General features: G+C 37.6%; 1 protein-coding gene across 6 annotated transcripts in view; it reads left to right on the top strand.

Annotated features, from left to right (window-relative positions):
• CYRIB (CYFIP related Rac1 interactor B) overlaps window positions 1-18,912 on the top strand; it is a 142,199-nt gene that overhangs the window by 77,019 nt on the left and 46,268 nt on the right. For 5 of the 6 annotated variants that reach the window (XM_065902987.1, XM_065902990.1, XM_065902985.1 and 2 more), the window contains one exon: window positions 16,859-16,898. The gene's annotated coding sequence lies outside the window, so the exon portion shown is untranslated. Of the gene's footprint in view, window positions 1-16,858; window positions 16,899-17,110; window positions 17,130-18,912 lie in introns of all 6 variants that reach the window. The other variant, XM_065902988.1, reaches the window with a different exon arrangement.

Raw genomic sequence — 18,912 nt, 5'->3', positions numbered from 1 at the left:
AACACCTATCCCATCTGTCGGTATATAAAGATTCAGGAAGTTGGAAATTGGAAGAGTTTTTGAACCAAATGGTTGATGTGAGTTTCTTCTGACTCCCGCTCCCATCTCAGTGTTCCCCCTACCCCAAGTATGGGTAGTGACTTGGAGAGCTTACTCAGCGATTGATTCGGTTCGTGGACACTGGGTTGATGTCTGTCTCTCTCATGCCTGGGTGAAGGAGAGGCTGTTTGCTCTGGCAGCACACGAAAAGGACCTGTGTGGGTTCTTGTTCTCTGGGGCAAGGGTTACGTGATTCCTGTGGATCCTGTGAGGGCCACCAGTGAGAGAAAGCCCACTGGAACAAAGTGGTGTGGAGTGGAGCACGGACTAGACAACTGGATGCCCAGAGCAGGTGCATGTTCTCCATCAAGGAAATGCAGTGAGAGATCTCAAAGGGCTGGAATGGCTGAGAGCGTCCCAGGATCCTGGAAGCAGTTCCTCACAGGTTGGCTTTATGCCCTTGTGAGCTAAGAGAGTGCCCATGTCCTACAGGGACCCTTAATTGCCTCACCCAGGGTTACTAAGGTGGAAGGAAGAGGGGTAAAGTGCAGTCCTCTAATAATGCCTGCTAGCCTGCTTTTGGAGAAGGAAATGGCAGCCCACTCCAGTATTCTTGCCTGGGAAATCCTTGGACAGAGGAGCCTGGCAGGGTATATAATCCATTGGGTCTCAGAGAGTAAGACACGACTTAGCGACTAAACAGCAGCCTGCCTTAGGCAGAGCCGGGCATAGGGGAGAAGCTGTAACCTTGAATGACCATTTTGACAGTTTTACGGTACTAAACAGGGTCTATCAGTTTCTAAGCTCAGTTTTTATAACTTGAAAATGACCAAAATCATAATAAAGTTTCAGGGGCACTATTACCAAAGAATAGCTTTATTATTATTATTTTTTTCAAAGAATAACTTTAAAGGACAGCAATGAACAGAAAGTTGCTTTATGGTTACATCCCACAGGTTCTGCTTGTTCAGGGTAATGGTTACTGTTGTTTTTCTAATAAGAAAAATATCAGTGAAAACAAATTTTTATAAGAAGAATGTGCCCATTGAGACATTTGTTGGGGGTAAAACACTGCCTTTAGGGCCAGGCAGATCTGTGCTTGAGTCAAACCAAAACCTTGTTAGCACTGACATGAGGTAAGTAAACCAGTTTTTTAGGTTAATTTCTGTCATTTACTTTTCATAAAAGGGGTAACATCATCTGCTTTCTAGTGTTTTCCAAAGAGATTTTGGTCTATAGCAAAATTCATGGTACACATAGGTACTCACAAATATTACTAGTGCTCTTTCCTCTCTGAAGCAGATGTTTCCTATAGCTTTAAATGTTCTTACTCCCCTTCACATATGTTTTACTTCCTCTAAATGTACTTCTTTAGCATACCAAATGGATTAGAGGATTTAAATGACTACTGGATACTACTATCAAGAATGTAAGAAGTGTGAGCTTTTAATATAGCTAAAAATTCAGTTTTGAATTGTGAAAACTTTTCAGAAACAGTGAAAAGTAGTTTTACTTATGTGTTAGTTTTTAGTGAGCATGAAGTAGGGATCTAGAGAAAAGGTAGACGCAGGTGGAGAATTGTTTTCATTACTGTTCTTGGAGCTTTCTTTGGCGGGGGGTGGGGGTGGGGGGTGGGTGTGTGCACTGACTTAGTTGCTCCTTGGCATGTGGGATCTTCCCAGGTCAGGTGTTGAACCCATGTCTCCTCTATTGGCAGGCGGATTCTTTACCACTGAACCACCAGGGAAGCCCACGGTTTGGTTTTCATAAAGGAGAAAGAAGCCTTCTTACCCCACGGAAAACACTTTGTAAAAACCAGTACCATTCTAGTGTCCCTATTTTCTCAAAACATGCATCAGTGTTTTCTTTTTCTGGAAAGCTATTTTAGTTTTTTATTTGATTGATACAGTTTAAAATGTTCTTGGTGTTTTGTCATTTCTTCTTTCTGGATGTTGTCATTTCTTCTTTCTGGATGTTCTTATACTTTAGCATTCAAATTTTGTACTTTGAAACTTAAAGTTTTTTTAGTTATTTTTAGTAATACAGGCACCTCTTATATATCTCAAATAGCTGATTTATGTCACTTTTAATTTCATAAGGTCTTTACAGTCTGCATCTCAGAGTTACATTTGTAACATAGTTAATATTTGTTTATTTATAGGAATGGCTTTAAATTAGGAAGGAAATTATAGTTAGCATTGTATTTGAGTCCAGAATATTCTTGATAATTCATTCAAGCATCTTTGGTTGCAGCTTGCAGAAATTGACAGGGTAATTTGGATGGAAAAGGAATGTATTGGGAGGCTGGCAAGTAACTGACAAAACTGGCAGAGAGACTAGGAATGCAGCCTCAAAAAACCTGAGCAGTCGTGAAAGGAGGGCTAGCCCCAGGAAAGCCCAGCCCAGGCGGTCGTCTGGTCGGGACACTGGCTCTGGGCTCTTGCTGCTGCCAGTGATTCCTCAGGTGCCCCTCTCTGGATCGATCTGTCGGAAGCCATGGGGGTGGAGGTGCAGTGTTTGTGGGCTGGCCTTCCATGACCTACCTACGCACTTGTGCTCGTGTGACTCTCTGAGTTTCCATTTGGAGGCCCTTGACCTGGCACATTTCACATGAATGGAACTCTTGCTTTTTTTTGTTGACCTCAGTGGTAAAGAATCCGCCTGCCAATGCAGGAGACACAGGTTTGATCCCTGATTTGGGAAGATCCCCTGGAGGAGGAAATGGCAACCCACTCCAGTATTCTTGCCTGGGAAATCCCATGAATAGAGGAGCCTGGTGGGCTACAGTGCGTGGGGTCCCAAAGAGTCGGACACGACTGGGCAGCTGGGCATGCACGCACCTGCTCCTTCCCACCCAGGCAGGTGGTCTGATAAGTTGTTCTGTAGTTTGGAGTTTTCTGTTTTATGTCTCCTTATAGATAGATTGAGGTACAGCATGTTTGACAAGTATTTTACAGAGGGTAGTATTGAGAATGTCCCCTTGTATCACATCAGAAGGCGTACAGTGATTGTCACATTTCTTGATGATACTGAGTTTGATCCCTCATTTGAAGTGATGCTTACCAGCCTTTTCTGTTTGTGTTTTCAGTCTAAAATACGTACATAAAAATTACTGATGATATGAAAGTATTAATTATGGCAATTAGTTATTGTGTTGCAATGATGCATTCATTTGGTTTGTGGATATTAACCTGTTAAATCATTTAAGGAGTTTAAGTCTAGAAAATAAAGATAGCACAGTACTAGCTTTTTTTTTCTCTGCATAGGTTGGAGAAGTTTTATTTTATTGATTTGTCATCTTGTGTTTATACTAATGTTTGAGAGTAACACTCAGATACAGTGCTGTGAGCACTCTGAGGATGTACCACAAAATGGTATGTGTATATGTTGACTAATTTCAGGCTATGGCAGTTCCTCTTTACTGCATAATAGGCGACACGAGGTAATATACTATGTATGCCAAAATATGGAAATATTGATTATTTTCCACTTATATATCTCTGCAGAACCTCTTGAAATTAGGAAAAACAGAATTCCATTAAGAAATTATCAGCTGTTTTGAGAAATTAAGCTATATGATGTGATGCTTTTGTATTTGTGTGTATTGATGTTTTGTATCTGTTAAATCCGTTAGATATCATATGGCTACTTTCATTCCTAAGAGAAAAACTGTAAGATATGTAAGGTTTGTTTGTTTTTTTTTTTTTGAAAGAGAAGATACAGAAAAAAAAATCAGTTTTATCTTAGGATGTATAGCATGTTTGGACAGTGTTTTAAACATAAAGCTTTAAGACACAAACACACACACACACTTTGGTCATTAAAGACTAATTATTAGAATAGTACATTTTTTCCCTTTATTCTTTGTTTATTCCAGTTTTATTGAGAAATAGTTGTCATACATCACTGCATAAGTTTAAAGCATACTCCATGATGATTTAACTTCCATATATTGTGAAATAATTCCAATAAAAGGTATGTGTCCTTTTTTGATATGTTTCCCCCTTGTTGTAAGTTCAGACTTGAATAGTCAATATCTGAAATTAACTAAACTCTGCAATAAGTGGAAATAAAAGACAATTAAAGTTTAAACATGCATAGCAAATGGGATAATTGTTGAAAAAATTGACATAGTGTTTGTTATTTAGTGTGACAGAAAAATCTTATCTATTGTTCTGTGGGATTCTTGATGTTGCCTCAGTCTCAGTTTAACAAAGCTTTTTCTTAAGGACTTTTACATGAATCTATTCTGTGCCCCTTGTTAGGAATCAGGTGGATAGCATTTAAAATGCTTCTTTTAGACACAGATGTATAGAGCAGTCTTTTGGACTCTGTGGGAGAAGGTGAGGGTGGGATGATCTGAGAGAATAGCATTGAAACATGTATATTACCATATGTGAAATAGATTGCCAGTTCAGGTTTGATGCATGAGACAGGGCGCTCAGGACATCTAAAAAATATCTTCGGAAGTTGTTAGTGGTGGTAGTGTTTCTAAACATAAAGGGCAAAATCAAAGGTCAGCACTTCTCTAGCTTTCTTTAACACTGTCCTCTAGGCATAATTCAGTTACTTCATCTGTTTTCCTAAAGTATTTTATCCACAGAACTCTATAGTGTAGCATTGTACTTAATTACACTGTATGGTCGTAATTTATTTACCTGCCTTCACAGACTGTGAGCTTCTTGAGGACAGGTCTTATATTACTCAGTATATACTCTGCCTTGCATGTGACAATCTGGTGTTGGAAGTCCTTTTCTAATCTTTGTCAAATTGCCATTGCTAAACAGGTTAGCATTATTTTTAAAAGAAGATTGTGTGACAAAGCATTTTTTAATGATTTTGAAAAAATCTACGGTTTGATGGCTTCTTAGTTGTGAAGTAATATTACATGTCAGGTATGCAGTATCTCTTCTGAGTGGTTATCTGCTTGCTGCAATTGAATTATTCTGTTAGCTTGGAAGAACCAATATCTATAAAACCATGGTGCCCACTTGAGAGTGTTCTATTTAACATCTTTTTTATTAATTTAAATAGGGGAAATAACAGATTTTTCTAAATTTTACTAGTTAGCCCATTATTATTATTATTTTTTTAATGGTCTCTCCTTATCTCTCATTTTCCTAAAGAAATCTTTTTGGCAGAACAGCCAATCTTATGAGGCCATAACTCTAAATAAGTTGCATTTACTCAGGTCCCCTTAAATCATGTATCATGTTTGCTTAATTCACTCACTCGGTCAGCATTTACGCATTGGAGGCTGCAGTGTGCCAGGCATCGTGCTTAGTGCAGGAGATACAATAACAGTGAACAGGCATCCAGTCCTGGAAGAGAGCCAGACATTACCACTAGTGACGTGACATGTCATGGGGCCCATGAAAAAGGATTCTTGTGGAATTGTCTCTAAATTTCTATTGCAACTGCGATCTGTAACAGTGATGTAGTGTGGGCAGAATTGTTAAGGACTTGTTACTTTGCACATATGCAGGTATCATTTCCACAGGAAGTCATTAGCCTCTTTCAGGATAAAGACTGGCTTATTTCTTCATATCTCAAGCACCGCTGGGGACACAGTAAAGATAGAATCGACAAACAGAAACTCTCTAACCTCTGTTGCTGCTTAAACTCTTTGGACCTTGAAAACTACAAGAACGGCAGTGACAACATTTCTGCAGAGGGAGTGCTCTTGGCCTAATGTTGACAGGTTAAGATTGGGGAAAAGAGCCAGACAGTGGAATAAGCGCCCCTCGAACTTTATTTCTGGGTTGCTCAATTTCATGAATGCATATTATAGTCCTTTCTATAGATGAAGAAATTGAAACTTTGGGAGATTTAAGATTCTTGCTTCAAGTTTAAAAGCTGAGATTTTCTTTCTGTCAAATTACCTTACGTGTGGATCTGTATTTTTGTCGGGAAGATGATTAAATGTTTGGTTTGGTCATAGAACTCTCTGTAATTAGGAGAGCATGGTGTGATGTCCCAGGCACAAACCTTCTCTCTGAAGCTCACAGGCCCAGCATGATCAGGTCTTTAGTCCTGGCTTGGTTCACGGCATGCTGCAGCAGCCCACGCTGAATGGTGCACTGGCTTATGTTGTTTGTAAGCAACACAAATTACCTTTTACAACAGCCAGAATTTGTCAGTTACTTCATTTAATCTTTAATGTTATGTAAAGATTAAGCAATTTTAAGAGTGAGTTGTGTGCATTTGATTTTATTAGTGGTTCCTAGTTTTATTTTGCATAGATTTTTTTTTCATTCTATGGAATAAAGCTTTTTAAAAAAATTGTGTAGATGACTCAGTATAACTCTGTATTTTGAAATTTGTGGTATTGTAGTTTAGACCCAGAAGTTTGAGAACACGCTGTACTTAAATACATACTTTTGTAGAGCATTATCTCAATATTTGGCACTCTGGGGATATTGCTGCTAAGCAGTTGATTATGTTGTATATTTCCAACAGTAGGAAAAATGACTAGAGAAAATTAAGAAGGGGACTTAGCCTTAGGACTTTGGATTTTCCAATGGTGGACTTGTCTCTGATTCTGTTACTGTGAAGTATGGTTTTCAGAGGTACTCAGTGAACAGCCAGTTGTAGAAAGGGACATGAGTGGATGGACGTTGTGTTCTTTGCTTCTGAAAGGCTATTTTCTTTTGTTAATGTAGGTTAGCCCTTTTGATGTTTATGTGTTTTTACATGGGTTAGATCTATAATATTTGCTGTAGTTGAAAGTGTGAAATCCCATGCCTTCCCTCCCCCTTGCGGTATAGCTTGCAATATGGAGTATCATTTTTATGCCTTGGCCAAATTGTCATACTTGTGGGTCAGCTTCCAGCATTTCACCCATTGCCTTCTCAGTGTCATAAGACACACCCGTGAGTTCTTTCAATGAGAATTTTTTTTGCTGGCATCACTTCCTGTGGGACATCTTTGTCCTTTTCTTCACGACCACTTTCCTCACTCACGTTGATAAGTTTGTCTCCACAGAGTTCCTCTGACTACATATTTAGTCTCCTTAATGGCGACAAGTGTCAGCATTCTTGAAGTTAGCTATTTTTTTCTATAACCCCACTTATGTTCTATTACAGTTTGACTTCCGACATTACCACTTCTGTTTCTTTACTGTAGTTTTATCTTTGTTGGCAAGTTCTCTTGTTTGGCTGTCCGTTTTTGTGAAATGTCCCACGGGTTTGTCGCTGGGAGCCAAGGAGGAAACACACCTCTGTGCTTTACGGTCTGTGTGTGACCTGGACAGCAGACGTTCACAGTGACTGATCACTGACGGGCTGTGAGAGGGCTTGTCATCGGGCACCAATGATGTAAAAGATGGGTACAAAGTTATGAAACTAAACATATAAAACATTCTGTTTTCACTGTCTTCATTTCTCATTACGTTTTAAAGAGGCAGCCAGATGTTTTAGAAAACATGTATTTGTGGGTATGGTTTATACAATAATAACAGCAGCATCAGCTTACACTTACATGCTACTTGTATGTCAGGGGCTGTTCTCAGTGCTAAGCATATATTCATTTACTCCTCACAATAACCCATTGAAGTAGGTATTACTGTCTGTTATCCCATCTAGAGGTAAACAGACAGTCAGAGAGAGATTAACTTGTCTGGAGCTAAGCCTGACAGTCTGGCTCCAGAGTTCATGCTTTATATGTTATGCTTTGTAAACCAACTCTAGTTCTTAAGCTGTTGCCAATCTGCAGAGAATTGGGATTTGTATTTTGTAAGTCTTTTTAAAACTTTTTTTTTCTTTTTTTTTTTAACTCTAGCATGTTAGTATTTTGGATTTTTTCCCTTTCCACCATGATGGGTGGAAAATTTAAAAATGAAACAGCTGTCCTTCACCACAGAGAGCTTGAAAAATCTCAGTAGGCTATGCAGGAAATCATGTTCAGTACTCTAGAAATGACCTGTATTCAAAGAATGTGTCTTGGTCTTCATAACAGGATTAGCTGATGAATGTGCATGTATATTATATCCATCTATCTGAAGAATTTTTCTGAATTGAACAACTTCTGATTCTGATTATTCTAATGGAGAAAAGAGGGGTTTTTACTGTAAACACCTTAGAAGGAGACAAGGCTTATCTCAAAAACTTCTGCTATTTTGAAAGTGGAGCAGGTTCCTGAAAGAGTAGTAAATTGTACCATTCACCTTTGTGCTCTGTGTGTAGATTCGTTGTTTTAACACTGATAGGAGAAAACATGCTTGTTTCCTATCAGCATAAGCGTGACATGCAGACCAAGAATTCACAGAATCTGCTTCAACATTTCATATATGAAAGATAAATAAGTTATAAGTTGTTAATAAGCATAAAGTGAAAGTTCATGAAGTCACCTCTGATTAAGGTCTAGGAAGCTGCTTTGTTCCTTCTCTGTACAGTCTCCCTGCTGCCCCCTAAAGGAAAATATTTTTCCTGAATTATGTGTTTATCACTTTTATAGCTTAAAAAAAAGATCACAATTGTCTGTGTCTATAAATAATACGTATTTTAATTATGCCATTTTTAAGCTGTGTGAAAATCATTATGTAGTCTTCTTAAGACTTCTGATGAGTTCATCGTTTCTGAAATTTCATCCATATCCTTCTCGATGACTACAGCTCCGTAAATTTTCTGCTCTGTACTGCTCTGTAAATTTTCATTGTGTGAAAAAGCTACAGTGTATTCATTTTCCAATCATTGAACATGTAGGTTGTTTGCAGTGTTTTGTTATTTTTTTTCCTTTGTAACAAATAGTGCTTCTCTGTACAAGAGTTTCTCTAGGTATATACCTGAGAGTAGGACTGTTTACTTTAACAAGATAATGCCAAATGTTTCCTAAAGTGATTGATAACCACTTAATTATCACCTAAAGTGGTTATCAATTGATAATCCCACATTCTGGGTATCTGAGAGTACCTGTTGATAAACATTTGTGTCAACACTCTTGTCAAAGCTCTTTATTTTTACTAATCACATGGGTGTAAAATGATATTTCATGTGGTTTTAACTTATAAACATCAAGACTGAGGATTTGACTTTTGTGTTTCTTTTTATTGAAACGCCGCTTTATGACTGTGGTCCATTGTTTCATTGATTTATTTGTCTTGCTCTTACTGAGTTTAGCAGTTCTTTACATATTAGATACTGATCCTTTCTCTGTTATATATGTCATCAATAGCTTTCTGTAGCTTAGTGGTTTGTATATTCAGTTTCTTTAAAGTGTCAATAAGCAGAATTTTTTTGATGCTAATAGAATAAAATTAGGCTTTTCATTTGTGGTTAATACTTCCAATGTTTTATCTACATTGTGCTCTCCTTCCGTAACTCGGGGCTTCCCTGCTGGCTCAGGAGGTAGAGCGTCTGCCTGCCGTGCGGGAGACCGGGGCTCCGTCCCTGGGTCGGGAAGGGCTGTGTGGTAGACCTGGGCTCCGTCCCTGGGTCGGGAAGGCGGTGCAGGAGACCCAGGCTCGGTCCCTGGGTAGGGAAGATCCCCTGGAGAAGGAAACAGCAGCCCACTCCAGTATTCTTGCCTGGAGAATTCCATGGACAGAGGAGCCTGGTAGGCTAGAGTCCATGGGATCGCAAAGAGTCAGACACTACTGAGCGACTTCACTTCACTTCCCTACCTTGGGATTATAAAGAACCACTTTTGTATTTTCTTTTAAAATTTGAGGTTTTTCCTTTCAAATTAAAGTGTTTAATCCCATGAGAATTGATTTATCTGTGGTATAGGATAGGGATTTTACTTTCTTTATGAACAGTTAATTACCCCAGCTCCATTTATGCCACAGTCTCTCCCCAGTGATCTGCAGTGCAGTCCCTCAGGATTTGCTTCCTCTTCATAAAGGTCCGTATGTATTCCTGGACTGTGCATTCTGCTTTTCGACTATGCTTTCATTTGCCAGTTTGTCTTTGTGTTAATTTCATTCTGTCTTAATTACTGTTGTTTCATTTTATATCTTGTTATCTGATTGAGCAGGTTGTCTTGTTTTGAGTCCTTGAGCATTTTGACTTTTTTGATTTTTGCTTTTTTATGTAAAAAGAGTACTTTGGGGATTTGGGTTGGAAATGCATTGAATATTAATGTGGATTTTAGAAAGGATTGACATTTCTTACAGTATTTTCTTATTTATGAACATGTCTTTACATTTTTTTATGGCTTTCTTAAAGTTTTATGATTGTTTTCCATGCAGAAATTACAAAGCTTTTGTTAGGTTTATTCCTAGTTACTGATTGCTTTTTGCTATTGTGAACTGTGTCTATGGGGAAAATTCTCTTTTGTTCTTTTTACTGGAAAATAGAAATGCAGTTGAGATTTTCATGTTGATAAAAATATTGTTACCTTGCCAAACTCATGAATTGTTTTTTCCTTAAAAACTTTTTAACCTTTAATCTCTTTCTCTTATAAAGTTGGCTAGGACCTGCATATAGTGTTGAGTAGAAGTATTGATCGTGGACATGTTTGTCTCATTTTGATTCTAAAGGGAATGTTTTAACAGTTCTTCATTAAGGACTATTTATTATAGGCTTCGGTAAGGGTAGATATCTTTTATTCTTTCTATTCTTACTTTGCTAAGGTTTGTTTTTTTTTTTTCCAATTGCAAATATAGCTTCATGAAAAGCTCTTTCTGCATCTTTGATCTGATCATGTGTCAGTCCTTTTTGCTTACATCTGTTAATGTGGTGAAAAACAGTTCTAGGTTTTCTGACCCAGCTTTGCTTTTCTGAGATGAGTCAATTTTTTCTTTTTTAACTTTTTAGTTCAGAGTAGGGCTAGGAGTGGAAGGAGGGGTGGTAGTGGGAGGTGATGAAGCAGGGAAGAAGCTGGAAAGGATGGTCATTTCAGTGCTAATACAATGACTGATTATTTTGGAGCCTGTATATTCTTAGGAGGCTGTGTAATTAAATGAATAGATATTTATTTGATCTTTTCCAAAATTGTCCATGGGGAAAATGGTATTTTCTATATATATATAGTTGTAATTTTTTAAATTCTGCCTGTTGTTATCACTCTTCTTAATTATAATTTCTTTAAAGTTTAATCATATGTGTAAATTTTATGATGAATTTTGAATATATGAAGTAGAGTAAGTGAGCCACAGTAAAAATTCCTATCTTTTCTTTGAAACAAACATTTATTTTAAAGAATTTGAGTTTTTGCAACTGCAAAATAGGTTATGTATTTGTTTTATAGAATGTATTTAAGCCTGTAGAATCTTTAGGTTGGCATGATCACAGTACCTGTTGTCCACAAATGCATCTTACAGTATGTTTATTGCTGTGTGTTCCAAAACATACCTGAGTTTAGGTCTTAGAGAAATCCCATTGTAGAAAGTCTAGTAATCAGGGCTTGGTGATGACAGCAGCCAGGAGATCAGTGAGAAGGTTCTGGACAACATTCCCAAAGCCTAGTGATCATCTTTATGAAGCTACTGCCTCAGGCTTTCCAGTTATGCTGCTGTGGTTTATTCTTTAAGGAATCGTCGTAATTTTACAGAGGATGTTAATGTGAAAGTAACATTGGGTTGCCCAGAAAGTTTGTTCATGTTTTTCCACACGGTATTACAGGAAAACTCGAATGAACTTTTTGGCCAACCCAATATTTACTTTACAGAAAGTCACAATTAGACACAGGAATATTATAACTGTTACTGCTTGAACAGTTTCCTGAAAAATAATTTCCCCACTCATTCCCTGCCTCCCTCTCTTGTGACTCTGGGCAAGCTACTTCACCCTTTAAAGCCTCATCAAGGAAAAGAGGCAAATAATTTTAATCTGATTAGATTGTTAGTCTTCAGTGAAATAAATCATGCACGATGTGTCTCAAACACAGTAAGTGCGTGTGAAATGGCAGCCTAGTAGATCGTTTTTGAAGACAGTGTCTAACTTTATCATATGCATTTATTATATACAGTGTCTGAACTAGGAGTTCAAAAGTGACAGTGATCCTCTTAAAAATAAGTAAGGCCTTGATAGAAAAACGAGAAAGGACTAGTTTTACAAATGCAGAGTAAAAAGAGTCGACGTTATTTAGTAGCTCACTAAAACCCTGTGAAAGAAGGCGCCATATTGTATGTGCATGTGCAGAAACACACCGTAGTGCACACCTTTTGCTTTTCAAACAGTGACGTTCACGTCCAGGAGGCATGGTTCTGACGGCATTATAGATTGAGATGTGTCTTTGTAAAGCAGTTTGGCATTAGGTATCAAGACCTCTACATATCATAAAACATTTAAACTTATATCAACAAAGATTTGTGTTGGGTATAGCCAGGGTAATTCTTCAGATTGTCCTCTGCAGAGAGGGGCCACATCTGTATGTCAGGCACAGCACAGGAATGTCACTTTTGGAGTCATGGGTGGGTTTAGGGATCAGGGTCTTCTCGCCACACTGGAGCAGCGGTACCCTGGTGCATAAACGCAGCAGCGCTGGAGGCGTGTCTGGACTCAGGTGCTGAGGCTCCCTGGCCACACCAGCGCATGCAGCAGTGTCTCGTTCTGGAAGAGCTTAAACTCGTCTCTGTCTATTCTGTGTAGGCTGAGAAGGTTGTATCTTAGTTTAGTGTGGAACTACTTCATCACAGTTTATTAAGTTTTCTTTCTTCACTGCCCTGTGATGATTATACATTCGTCCCATGGAATGTTCTTTATGTACCTTATACCTTCTTTTCCTTCTTGCCCAGATTGTTTTCATTTTCCAAAATGTACTTCAGCTACCAGAGCTCCATAGCGTCATAAAATCTTTCCTAATACCTGATTTCCAGGCTCTACTCCTAGCTGGAATTCCGTGTTTGCTGCAGCACTCTGTGTAGCTGTTTCTCATGATACTCATTTTCACCTTAAATATTTTAATTGCTATACTAAGACTAGACATTTTTAGAGTGCACTATCTTTTTCATCATAGTATCTCCTAGGGTATCTCTTTTAGTGGTATATACATAAACAGACCTTGTGATAAATATTTGGTGTTGGGTTTTTTCTTTTTTAAACATGTATATACAGTTGAAATTATTCTAATTTCTGATTTCTTCCCCTCACTGTATATCTAACCCAGGGCCAAAAAATTTTAATTTCTGATGAGTAGGATGGATCCATCTTACCTGTTATTCTGTCTCTCAAAAAATTTTTATAGACTTGCATGTTTCCTTTTTCTCAAATAGACACAGAATACCTTGTCAAGTTCTCAGATTTAAAACTTATCAGATATTTGTTGGAATTATGTAATATTGCACTTTTTGTAATATTGTCTGATCTGTGAGTATAATCAGTAGGCCCTTTATTTCAAGTGCTCTTTTCTAAGATAGCTTTTTAAATTGCTCTGTGTATATTAAGGGGAACTTAAAAAAAAATTGAATTCAGTTATGTTTTATCATATACCCAAGTGGAGGAGAACTGCAACCTAGGTGGAAAAGGTTGGACTTTTCCATGGGGTTATTTCAACACCATTTATTAATGCAGTTAGATTTATGTACCATCATTTGAAATACTGCAAAGCTGTAAATGTGGCTGACAGTGCTCTGAAGTCATAACTCTTCTATTTTATGTTTTGTTGGAGGCAAAGAAATTTTAACACTTACTTGAAGAACCTCTAGGTTTATAGATAAAAGATTGTCTAATTTACATATTATCTAATATTCACTACTTATGACTTGACGTTTGATTTCTAAGGGTGAAAACAATTACAGATGTTTTATTGTTTCATGATTTACTAAGAATTAAACATAATCAATAGAGCTTTTCCCCCATGGTGTTATGTAAATGGCACTGGTTTTTCTTCTGTGGTTTATGCAAGTGGCCAGCCAAGCCACTTGTTTTATTTCTGGGTGGCTGCAATAGGTCTTAGGGAAGGAAGTTTTCGTTTGCCAGGAAAAGCAAAAATGTGTTTATTCATTCCGTTTGTAGTAGCATTGATCCACGAGGAGCTTGTGAGAAAAACCAGAGTGGTTAGGCTTTGAACATAAGTAGCTCCCATTCATCTCTTATCTGATCGAGGAAAGTATAACAACAGGTTAAGGATTAATAGTATAGCAGCAATTAGAAACAGTACAAAGTTCTGAAGCAGAAGTTGCAAACTGATGGTTCATCAACCAAATACAGCCCTCAGACTCTTTATTTTGGCCTACTGAATGTTTCCAAAACTTACTCAATTACTTCATAACATCTCAAAATGGTTTTATATGAGTACCTAGCAGTGGATCACCTGCCTTTTTAGCCTGACATGTTAGTAGCTGTGGCAATCTATAGACGAAGCCCCAGTTGGCACTTCCGACACAATCTCAGCATCTCAGTTTGCACCACCTGTTCTGGAGGCTCTTGAATACAAAAGTAATAGTAGATCTAATAATGTTAATGCAGCTCAGCCTTCGACAGTGAGTAGATAGGAGGTAGAATAGAAAGCATGAATATTTTAGGCAGTGAAAGTTTCAGTTGAAAAGGGATATGTGAGAAAGAGTAATTGCAGAGAAATCCAAGGTTTTTAACTGAGCAGCTGTAAGGATAGAAGTGTCATCAAATGATGGGGGGAGACTGCGGGTAGGTCAGGCATGGGGAGTGAGATGAGTTCAGTTTTGAACATGTTAAGTTTGAGCTATCTGTTAAAACATCCTAGTGGAGATACTGAGTAGGGAATGCTATGAAAGTGCAGAGATGAAGTGTCTGGACTGGATAAATAAATTTGAGCAAGTTTTAGATTTTGCTAAATTTAGATTCAGAAAGTTATGAGATAGGATGAGGTCACAAGGAGAGCAGAGGACTTGCAACTGAGTCCTGGGACATGTCAGCATTCAGGGATTTCAAAAAAGTTCAGCACAGGAGATGAAGAGGGAGCATCCAGTGAGGTGGGACAGAAAGGAAAGGAGGGGTGGTGTCCTGAAGGACAAGTGTCTAGACATGTTTTCACCTCCTAAAGCAGAGCCCAAGACAGGGACTCTTCAGACAGGTGATTTCTTGGGGGAAGTGTTAATGAGAAACACAAGTTGGAGAACTGGGGTAAGTGAAACAGAAAAGGAAAGTCAATCTAAGGGAGTATTATTGACCTGGTCACTTCTGTGAGCATTTGGGCTTGATCTTGAAGAAGCCCCCTGAGAAGATATGGAGAATACGCCTATTGGTGGGAGGAAGAGGGTGTTTGTCTACCAGACTTCATCTCACCAATGGCCAGTGATTGCCCAGGCTCTTGGTATTAACACCTTCATACTTCCAGGTTCATTATGACTCAGGATGGCCTAAGAGTTCCTGTAGGCGTCTCTTATTGCAGAGCCTCTGAGCAGGAAGTGAGCCCCACCAGTGCAGCAAGCCGCTGAGGGGAGGCGCCTCAGCTGGAGTCAAAATGAGAGGCGGGGCAGGAGGGTGTCCTGTGCAGCCCACCATTAAGTGCTTGCCATTTAGTTCCAGCTACTCCTAAGCTTTCAAGATGGTGGCTGACCAGAGTTTCTACATTAGACTTGCGACAGAAGGCTTAGTGGAATGACGTTCTTTAGTTCAGTCAACTGCTAAGTTTAGATTGTCCTCACCTTCAGCCAGCACCCTTCAACAGGCTGAGGCATTTTCCTGGTGGAGTGACCCAGACTTTCCTCCCCGAGGGATCAGCGCCTGTGGTTACTTTATGCTTTCTGGGCTGTGTTGCGATAGTTGTCCATGTACAGTTGTCAGTGGGCTTGGCAGCCTCAGTCCCATCCGCTGGGTTCTCTGTACTCTGTCTCTTGTGTAGGAGCTGCCATGAGTCCTCATGGTTAGGAGTCAGTTTACAGGACCCTCTCCCATTATTCTCCTGTTGGTTATTGCTTCAGAATTCTTCTTGTATCTCCTGACAGAAGTGCCTTCCCTTCTCCCCTAGAATCAGAACTTTTAATTCAGTGGACCCTAAGGTTGCCAATCTACTGTTCATCTTTTGGTTCCTATTTATGTATAATTTTCTTTCTTTCTTCCTTTTTTTTTAACTCTGTCAGAGATAGCATCACATTTCTACCTAGGGAAGAAATGTGTCAGATCATGTACCACTGGGAAAACTGTGCCCGATTCCCTCAAGATGCTACCAATTTTTTAGACATAGGAAGTTTTGTTATATTTGTTAATCTCGGACTCTTGGGTTGTACCAGATAAATAGGGAAATAAATCTTCTCATAAAAGTGATTAGTTACATTAGTCAAATGTTTCCCCTCATTCTATGTGAATTCAGCTAGTCATATGGCTATAGTTGTTCTTAGTTGCAAAGTTAAATTCATTCTGAAAACTTTATTTCACCTAAAATTATTTAATAAGGCTTTGAAATAGTAAAACCAGTCCTTGAGAGGACTTTGTGGTTCACTGAGTTTAGCCAGATGTGCCTCTGTCATTATTGTCATGGAATATAAGGATCTTAGTACTTGTAGTAAAACTGATTTTCTAATACATTGAAGCTGAACTTAAACTTTGATAAGAATATAGAAACATGCCTCTTTTGATAATTTTAAAGAATAAGGAGGAATTGCTAGTTTTTTCTCTAATCATCTGAGTAAAGAATTTATTTTTTTTCTCTTGCTACCTCCTGCTTGATAAACTATGATGAGAGCTGAGTACTTGGTACACCTGTTTGTCTTTGAATATCTTGATGGTGACAACTAGGGTATATCACTTACTGATATTTCTCAGGACTTAAGATAACGCCTTAGTAAGTCCTCCATAAATAGTTGTTGAGTTAACCCAAGAGGGGAAGGATATGGCTTATACATATGATATATGATAGCATTGATGAACTTTGTGGTTAAAGTTAGTTTTAATAAAATTAAACTTTGTTTTAAATTATAATAATGTTTTAGACTGTCTTCCTTTTTCCTTTCTTTAAACAGATAAGAGGGACACGAACAGAATCACCAGCACTGGCTGAAGGTAAATATGTCTTTGGGGGAAATGATTATTCAAATACATGTGAAAAGTTATGGTTTAAATGAAAAATGATATCTGCTAAACATAATTTAAGGAAAATGTTCTGTGCATATTGTTGAACTGCTAAAAGTGTCTCTAGGAAATACCCTATATTGTTTAGTTTCTGACTTAGAATGGGAAGTAATGTAGATTAATTGGAACTTTTTTTTTTACAGCTTCCTTTCAGTAGGAGAGGTATGTGTTTTTCCTTGAATTCCTTTCTAAGTCATTTTAGCTATCACCAGTATAGTTGAGCAGGAAAAGTCTAAGCCATAGTTCTAGTAGTTAGAAATAAAATGTATGTGTATATTTTGAAGCTAGCTAGAAGGAAAGACATTTTTACATACTTTCTTAAATATAAGAATTCTACCTATAATGGATTTTGGTCCCTTTATAAAATCGTAAAAGTAAAGAACGAAACAGCAACAGTAAATAGTCACTGTTAAAGGGTCCTGAGTACCTAACCATTTACAATCCTGTGATTGTTTTAATTATAACAAGTTAATAGGTATTTGAAAATTAATTTTTCTATAGATATACTTTGTCTTGTCTAAGTGAAAATGATCAGCTTAAAGTCCCTTTCTGTTTTTTCTAGTCATAAGCAGGTATTTATATTTTAAGACTCACCTGTCATTTTATTATAATGGATATGATTATGACAGTTATGGTCATTCTTTGGAATTGTAATCACATCACCCACACTCTCTGTTATAGGGCAGGGGTTACCCCCCTTTTATTTTGTTGTTGTTTCATGAATTCTAATAATGATCCATGATTTTGTGAAGTAAAATGCATAGAATTAAAAAAGAAACCCATTATTATTGAAATACAGTTAACAAATACTAAAAATACAAATTTTTGATCATTATATATGCTTCTCACATTAGAGAATAAGCTTTAGTGACAATTTAGTTAAGTACTGTAATTTTAAATAATGATAAAAAAATAAATAATGATGAATTTGTAGTAATTGTAATATGAAAATATCTGTGATTTTTATTAATGACACATTCAATAGATATTTCTAATCCTACTGTGACTCGTTGCCTATAATCCTAATTGAAGGAATTGCTAAATTTCACATAAAGGTTAGTAAGAAGTTTCCCATTCAGGTTCACAGATCACCGAATTCTCTCTCTGAATCTCAGACAAAGAACTCCTATTAGTGAAAAATCCATTAGACCTTTCTTTCTCCATCATGTTTGAGTAAGTGTAGAGTTTTTTATGTCTGTATAACTAATCTTAAGTAGAGTTACACGTCCATTCCTTAGGAAATATCCTAACAGAAATAGCTTTGAAAAAAACTTCTATTTACTAATCAGTAATCACAGAAACAGCAACATAGTCTATAGAAAAGGGAGTAGAAGAGGAGTTGTACCTTGGAGAGACCCTGCCTTCAGAGAACTCACATTCTAGTTCAAGGAATATGAAATAAACATGTAAAAAAATAACATATCAGTTTGAGATACTTAAAGTTTAACACAAGAAATGTCATAATTGTCATAGGGAGGATGCAAATAGTAAGTGCTCTGATGTTTGTGTTACCGAAGCACAAAAAAAGGTCAAGACTTGTAAAATGTCACCAAGTGTCTGCCAGTTGCTTTTTTTGAATAGAACATTTGTGGGGTTTTTGTTTTGGGTGTTTTTTTTTTTTTTTTGCTTGTGGTCCTTTGATTCTTTCTATCATTCTAATCTGACTCTGATACCATATTTTAAAGATGTTCTTAAAAGCCGCGCTGTCAAGCAGCACAGGGATTGTTTGGTTAGCTTGGTTCCAGGAGGCCGGTGAGAACTGTGACCAAGGAGGAGGAATTAGCAAGTTTCAGCTTCATGCAGGTTTTGTGTGGTGGTTGAGGATGGGCTTCATGTCAGATTAAGGGTGTCATTTGATTATTGGCTGAAGTTTCTAAAAAGTTTTAAAAAATTGACTCAAGTCTAGAAAGGTGTCATTTGAAAACAGAATGACTTCCTCTTTGGA

The sequence above is a fragment of the Muntiacus reevesi genome, chromosome 12 (genome assembly GCF_963930625.1).
Source record: "Muntiacus reevesi chromosome 12, mMunRee1.1, whole genome shotgun sequence".
Lineage (NCBI taxonomy): Eukaryota > Metazoa > Chordata > Mammalia > Artiodactyla > Cervidae > Muntiacus > Muntiacus reevesi.
Note: the sequence above shows the minus strand (reverse complement) of the source record. Positions and strands in the feature narration are given on the sequence as shown.